We start from the raw sequence: 7791 nt of genomic DNA, 5'->3' as shown, positions 1-7791 counted from the left end.
GGGTATCCGGATTGGCAAGGAGGAAGTAAAGTTATCACTATTTGCAGATGACATGATCTTATACACAGAAAACCCTAAGGAATCCTCCTGAAAACTACTGAAACTAATAGAAGAGTTTGGCAGAGTCTCAGGTTAGAAAATAAACAAACAAAAATCACTTGGATTCCTCTACATCAACAAAAAGAACACCGAAGAGGAAATAACCAAATCAATACCATTCACGGTAGACCCCAAGAAGATAAAATACTTAGGAATAAATCTTACCAAGGATGTAAAAGACCTATATAAAGAAAACTACAAAGCTCTACTACAAGAAATTCAAAAGGACATACTTAAGTGGAAAAACATACCTTGTTCATGGATAGGAAGACTTAACATAGTAAAAACGTCTATTCTACCAAAAGCCATCTATACATACAATGCACTTCTGATCCAAATTCCAATGTCATATTTTAAGGGAATAGAGAAACAAATCACCAATTTCATATGGAAGGGAAAGAAGCCCTGGATAAGCAAAGCATTACTGAAAAAGAAGAAGAAAGTGGGAGGCCTCACTCTACCTGATTTCAGAACCTATTATACAGCCACAGTAGTCAAAACAGCCTGGTACTGGTACAACAACAGGCACATAGACCAATGGAACAGAATTGAGAACCCAGATATAAATCCATCCACATATGAGCAGCTGATATTTGACAAAGGCCCAGTGTCAGTTAATTGGGGAAAAGATGGTCTTTTTAACAAATGGTGCTGGCATAACTGGATATCCATTTGCAAAAGAATGAAACAGGACCCATACCTCACACCATGCACAAAACTAACTCCAAGTGGATCAAAGACCTAAACATAATGACTAAAATGATAAAGATCATGGAAGGAAAAATAGGGACAACCCTAGGAGCCCTAATACAAGGCATAAACAGAATACAAAACATTACCAAAAATGATGAAGAGAAATCCGATAAGTGGGAGCTCCTAAAAATCAAACACCTATGCTCATCTAAAGACTTCACCAAAAGAGTAAAAAGACCACCTACAGATTGGGAAAGAATTTTCAGCTATGACATCTCCGACCAGCGCCTGATCTCTAAAATCTACATGATTCTGTCAAAACTCAACCACAAAAAGACAAACAACCCAATCAAGAAGTGGGCAAAGGATATGAACACACATTTCACTAAAGAAGATATTCAGGCAGCCAACAGATACATGAGAAAATGCTCCCGATCATTAGCCATTAGAGAAATGCAAATTAAAACTATGATGAGATGCCATCTCACTCCAACAAGGCTGGCATTAATCCAAAAAACACAAAATAATAAATGTTGGAGAGGCTGCGGCGAGATTGGAACTCTTATATACTGCTGGTGGGATTGTAAAATGGTACAACCACTTTGGAAATCTATCTGGCATTATCTTAAACAGTTAGAAATAGAACTACCATACAACCCAGAAATCCCACTCCTGGGAATATACCCTAGAGATACAAGAGCCTTCATACAAACAGATATATGCACACCCATGTTTATTGCAGCACTGTTTAAAATAGCAAAAAGTTGGAAGCAACCAAGGTGTCCATCAACGGATGAATGGGTAAATAAATTGTGGTATATTCACACAATGGAATACTACGCATCGATAAAGAACAGTGACGAATCTGTGAAACATTTCATAACATGGAGGAACCTGGAAGGCATTATGCTGAGCGAAATTAGTCAGAGGCAAAAGGACAAATATTGTATAAGACCACTATTATAAGATCTTGAGAAATAGTAAAAACTGAGAAGAACACATACTTTTGTGGTTACGAAGAGGGGTGGGAGGGAGGGAGAGGGCTTTTTATTGATTAATCAGTAGATAAGAACTGCTTTAGGTGAAGGGAAAGACAACACTCAATACATGGAAGGTCAGCTCAATTGGACTGGACCAAAAGCAAAGAAGTTTCTGGGATAAAATGAATGCTCCAAAGGTCAGCGGAACAGGGGCGGGGGTCTGGGGAACATGGTTTGAGGGGACTTCTAAGTCAATTGGCAAAGTAATTCTAGTATGAAAACATTCTGTATCCCACTTTGAAATGTGGCGTCTGGGGTCTTAAATGCTAACAAGCGGCCAGCTAAGATGCATCAATTGGTCTCAATCCACCTGGAGCAAAGGAAAATGAAGAACACCAAGGTCACAGGACAACTAAGAGCCCAAGAGACAGAAAGGGCCACATGAACCAGAGACTTACATCATCCTGAGATCAGAAGAACTAGTTGGTGCCCGGCCACAATCGATGACTGCCCTGACAGGGAGCACAGCAGAGGACCCCTGAGGGAGCAGGAGATCAGTGGGATACAGACCCCAAATTCTCATAAAAAGACCAAACTTAATGGTCTGACTGAGACTAGAGGAATCCCGGCGGCCATGCTCCCCAGACCTTCAGTTGACACAGGACAGGAACCATCCCCGAAGGCAACTCATCAGAAATGAAACGGACTGGTCAGCGGGTGGGAGAGAGACGCTGATGAAGAGTGAGCTAATTATATCAGGTGGACACTTGAGATTGTGTTGGCAACTCTTGTCTGGAGGGGGGATGGGAGGATAGAGAGAGAGGGAAGCCAGCAAAATTGTCAAGAAAGGAGAGACTGAAAGGGCTGACTCAAGAGGGGGAGAGCAAGCGGGAGTAGGGAGTGAGAAGTATGTAAACTTATATGTGACAGACTGATTGGATTTGTAAACGTTCACTTGAAGCTTAATAAAAGTTATTAAAAATAAAAAAAATAAAAATTTCTGACTTCAGAGAGATGGCTGACAACTCCTGCGGATCCCTCTTGCAACAAAGACTCGGAAAAACAAGTGAATCAATCACAAACATGACAATCTATGAACCCTGACCATCAAACACAGAACTAAAGAGTTGACCTGAGTAACAGGGGAGGAAAAACCACGCCCTGAAGCAGCAACTGCTTCTGGAACCGGCACCCCACGCCACAGCCTTGAGCCCTCGCTGTTCCCTGGTGCCAGAGAAGTGGGGCTGACTGCCCCTTACTAAGACAGGGCAAGCAAGGGACACAGCCCTAACCCCTAACCCACTTGAGTAACTTTGGTAGAATTTCAGCCAGGGCAAGCAGGCTTCACACTGACGCGGCTGACAAGAGAACAAGCAACCACGGGGAAGCAGCGACTGTTTTTGGAGCCTGGAACCAGTGTCCCAGTCAGACAACCTTGGCGCCAGGCTTTGGAATAAGTGCAGAGGAGCTGAGCGTGACTTCCTGAGACGGCACAAGCATGGGACACGGCCCTAGCCCCCTGAAGTAACCTCGGGGGAAACCCAGCCAGTGCATGCAGGCTGTACAATTACTTGGCTGACAGGAAGAGAAATCACCAGGAAGCCGCGACTGCTTTTGGAGCCTGGAGTACAGCGTCCCAGCCAGAAAACCTTGGCGCTGGGCTTTGGACTTGGAGTGGAGGAGATGATCACGGCTTTGGAGACCACGCAAGCACTGGAAGCAGGCTTGACCCTTAGGGGCAATCTCGAGCTAGCCAGCACACAAAGGCTACACGGCCCTCTGGAATCTCAGATAAAACAGTCATCACCAACCAAGATAAGTAACTTTGTCTATATTGCTGAGCCTACTGTCTACTACCTATCTGATCCCTCCCCTCCCTACCCCAGGTGGCTTCATTAACATTGGAATTTCCTGGGCCAGGGAGTGAAGTGCTCTGTGGGTTTTTTTCCCCCTAAACCATTCTCCTGGCCTGAGAGAAGCAGCAACTAACAACCCAGGGGAAAAAAATCCTCCCATGACTTCCCTAAATTGGAATAAAAATACAGAACCAGCTCCATCCAAGCATATGAGATCCACAGTCTTTGGCTTTCATCGCTACAGGGAACAAGATGGCTATTATAATGCAAAGGCAATTTTGATAGAGATCTGACTGTAGTTGTTTTAGCTGAGCAGTGGAAAGGCAAGTTTTCCAGTTCTGATGCCTCTCTGCCTATTAAACAGAGCCCTCACTGATCCACAGTGGGGAACTGAGGGCTGAAGCTCCACCCAAATCACCTAGCTACCTGCTAAAGCGGTCTGAGGACAGTGACATCTACCAATCTTTAGAGGTACAAGCATTGGGTGCCTAAGGTACAGCTGCAGAGCCCACCCACCAAAGTGCTCTAGGAATAGAGACGCACCTACCTCACTGGCACATGGGGGAAGGCTGTCAGCATCCTGCCCTCCTTGGAGTATGACCCCCTGCTGCTACTAGAATCTGGTGCACAAAACTATCACCACTACTCCTCTTAGTAAATAGTGACTGTCTACACCACACACTTGGTGACCCAAAATCAGAACACCTAAGCTGATTCTATTCAAGAATAGTGAATAGACTCTTAGGCTTGTATATTTGGTAACAGCTCAAACCAGCTGGTAATAAGACATAAGAGATTCAAAGGCTACAACAATCAAGACAGTGCAATCTAGTAGCCCATCTCTGTATATTGAAACAAAACAAGAAGATTAGACTAAGTGAGCAAATACAAAGTAAATCATTACAATATCTGATAGATGGCTCAGAGACAACAGTCGATACTAAATCACATAAAGAAGCAGACCATGATTGTTTCTACAAATCCCCAAATTAAAGAATAAAAATCTTTCCCAAATGAAGATACAATCCTGGAATTGCCAGATGCAGAATATAAAAAACTAATTTACAGAATGCTTCAAGACATCAGAGATGACCTCAGAAATGAAATAAGGCAATCTACAGAAAAAGCCAAGGAACACACTGATAAAGCAGTCGAAGAAATCAAAAAGATTATTCAAGAATATAGTGGAAAAATTAATAAGCTGCAAGAATCCATAGAGAGACAGCATTCAGAAATCAAAAGATTAACAGTAAAATTACAAAATTAGACAACTCAATAGGAAGTCAGAGGAGCAGAATCGAGCAATTGGAATGCAGAGTGGAGGAGTCGGAGGATAAGGCAATTGGCACCAATATAAAAAAAAAATTATCTGAAGAAAAATCAGATAAAAGAAAAAAAAAAAATGAAGAAACCCTAAGAATCATGTGGGACTCTAACAAGGATAACTTGCGTGTGATTGGAGTTCCAGAACAGGGAGGGATAACAGAAAATACAGAGAGAATAGTTGAAGATCTGTTGGCAGAAAACTTCCCTGACATGAAAGACAAAAGGATATCTATCCAAGATGCAATACAATAGAGTATCTGAGTGTATTAAAAATAATTCTTTGCTTCTTTAATGATACACATATTAAACGTAAGAATAAAGGAAAGATGAAAGTAAAAAGATTAAAAATATATATCATGTGTCTTAGAATTCTCTGGAGAAACAGTACCAATGAAACATATGTGTGTATATAAAACATTTACTTCAAAAAGTTGGATCAAAGTATGAGGGGAGTGGCAACAGCCTGGAGACTCCTGCTGACTACTACTATTGTGTACAGCTGTTAAGTCCAAAATCCATAGCTCAGGTGACAGACTGGAGATCCTGCAGACTTGTGCCCCAAAATCCATAGGCCAGATGACAAGAAAAGTTCACCCCTTGTCAACTTAGCACCAATACACATATCCTTAAACCATACGTAATCTCCCAATAAAGACAAAAATAAAGTCATACTTCTGCCTAACATAATACAACAATCCTTTGTGTAACCAAAAATACACCAACCTCTTCAGAGAGGAATCAGAATTAATATATCTTACGTTTTATGATGATAAGTAAAGGGATAAGAAAGTAAATAAAGCTGTTTATGTTTACATATATAAATATATATTAAATATATATATACATATGCACATATATACGCATATAGTTATACAAAAATATTCATAACAAAACCAGGAAGACATAAGATATACGCATAACAATTACTGTCTTTTTACAGATATAATGCGTACCTTCTCTGTTTGCCAAGCTCTCCTTCCTCCCTTGAGGTATTTTTGTAAGTACACTATGCTAATTTTTTCCAGTAACGTGTAAAAAAAAAAAAAATTGGCATAGAGGTGCTTATGGAAATACTTTGTGGTAAGAGGGAGCAATTGGAAAACAGAGAATGTGTACATTATTTGCATAAAAATATACTGCTGACCTCATTTCTGAAGCTAGTCCTGTTGTTTTAGCTGGCATTTTTTAACTACCTTCTTTCACTATGCATTCCATATTCTCTTTGCCCTCAGCAAGTCATAGTTTTTGCCTGATGAGATGACAAAATCCTTCCTCCCTGAGGTGTCCAGGATGGTTGTCTTGCCTAAATTGACTTGTTGACTTTAATCACAGGACGTAGTAGTACTAAGGAATGCCCTAAGGGATCGCCTTTTTTCCAAACATATTCTTCTTTACCTTCATTGTGTAATAACAGTCCAATTTTCCCTTGGCAATCAAGATCAATCATGATAGCCAATATAGTAAATATTTTCCCTGCCTGTTGATTTAAAGGAAAGAGGAGTCCAAAATGGTTAGGTGGCTTTCTTAACTTTCAGTTCAATAGAATCATTTTTGTGTCTCCTGGTGGAAATATCTCCCCCTTTGGAACCAAGACCTTTAGTCCAGCAGAGCACAGGGTCACAGGCACAAGAAGAAAAATTTAGTGAATGGATCACTAAGGGTAAGAGTGACTGGTACCACTCCCACTTCGACTCTTGATTCCGGGACCAATGACTCCTGGCTATGGGACAAAAAAACACCATAAATTTGTCACTGATTTTGGAGCATACACAGTCTCTTAGAGAGCATTACCCAGCCTTCAAGGTATTGCCACCTAGTTGGAGCCATAATTGACTTTTCAAAAGGCCTTTGTATTTTACCAAGTCGGTTGCTTCAATATGATGAGGAACATGGTAAGACTAGTGAATTCCATGAGTATGGGTCCACTGACACACTTCATTTACTGTGAAGTGGATTCTTTCATCAGAGACAATGCTGTGTGAAATGCCATGAAGGATAGTAGTTTGGGCAGAAGCATTGTGTGCAGGGAAGGCAAATCCATATCCAGAGTAAGTACCTGTCCTGTAATAACAAAATGCTGCCCTTTTTCGTGTTGGATGTGTTCTAACGTCATCAGCTTGCTAACAGGTTACTGCTCACTCACACCCCAGGAAATGATGCCACATTGGGAACAATATGTTGTTTTCTGTTGCTGAAAGATTGAGTACTCAGCAGTGGCTGAAGCCAGGTTGGCCTTGGTGAGTGGAAGTTGTGCTAAGGCCATGGATAATCTTCATTTTTGCCACCATGGCCACTTTGTTCACGAGCCATTTAGACAATGAGAGAAGTGGCTGGAGAAAGAGGCTGACTGATACACACACAACATATTATTCCATGCATGTGATTATTAAAATTCTCCTCTACTGATGTTACCCATTAGCGAGCATTCACATTGCACACAAATATATTCATGTTTTTGATATTCAGAGAGAAGGTCTATTCACAGACCTCTTCCCCAGATCTCCTTTTGTCAACAATTTTCCAATCTTGTCCTTCGCAAGTCCCTGATCATCCAGCCAGACCATTGGTCGCAGACCATGAATCAGTATTCAATTGCACATCCAACTATTTCTCCTTCCAAGTAAAATGAACAACCAGGTATATTATTTGAAATTTTACCCACTTGGGAGGATTTCTCTTCACCACTGCACTCCTCAGTGCTGCAGCTGTTCACGTTTGAGTGGTGCCTGCGTATCACGCAGAACCATCTGTAGGCCAGGCCTGAGTTTTCTCTTCCTCAGTCAACTTATGTTATGGTAGGGAACTCTGCATGAGGCTATATGTGTAGGCTGGGAAAA

This window comes from Loxodonta africana, chromosome 4 (assembly GCF_030014295.1).
Source record: "Loxodonta africana isolate mLoxAfr1 chromosome 4, mLoxAfr1.hap2, whole genome shotgun sequence".
NCBI lineage: Eukaryota > Metazoa > Chordata > Mammalia > Proboscidea > Elephantidae > Loxodonta > Loxodonta africana.
The sequence above is the reverse complement of the archived record's forward strand: the minus strand, read 5'-3'. Positions refer to the sequence as shown.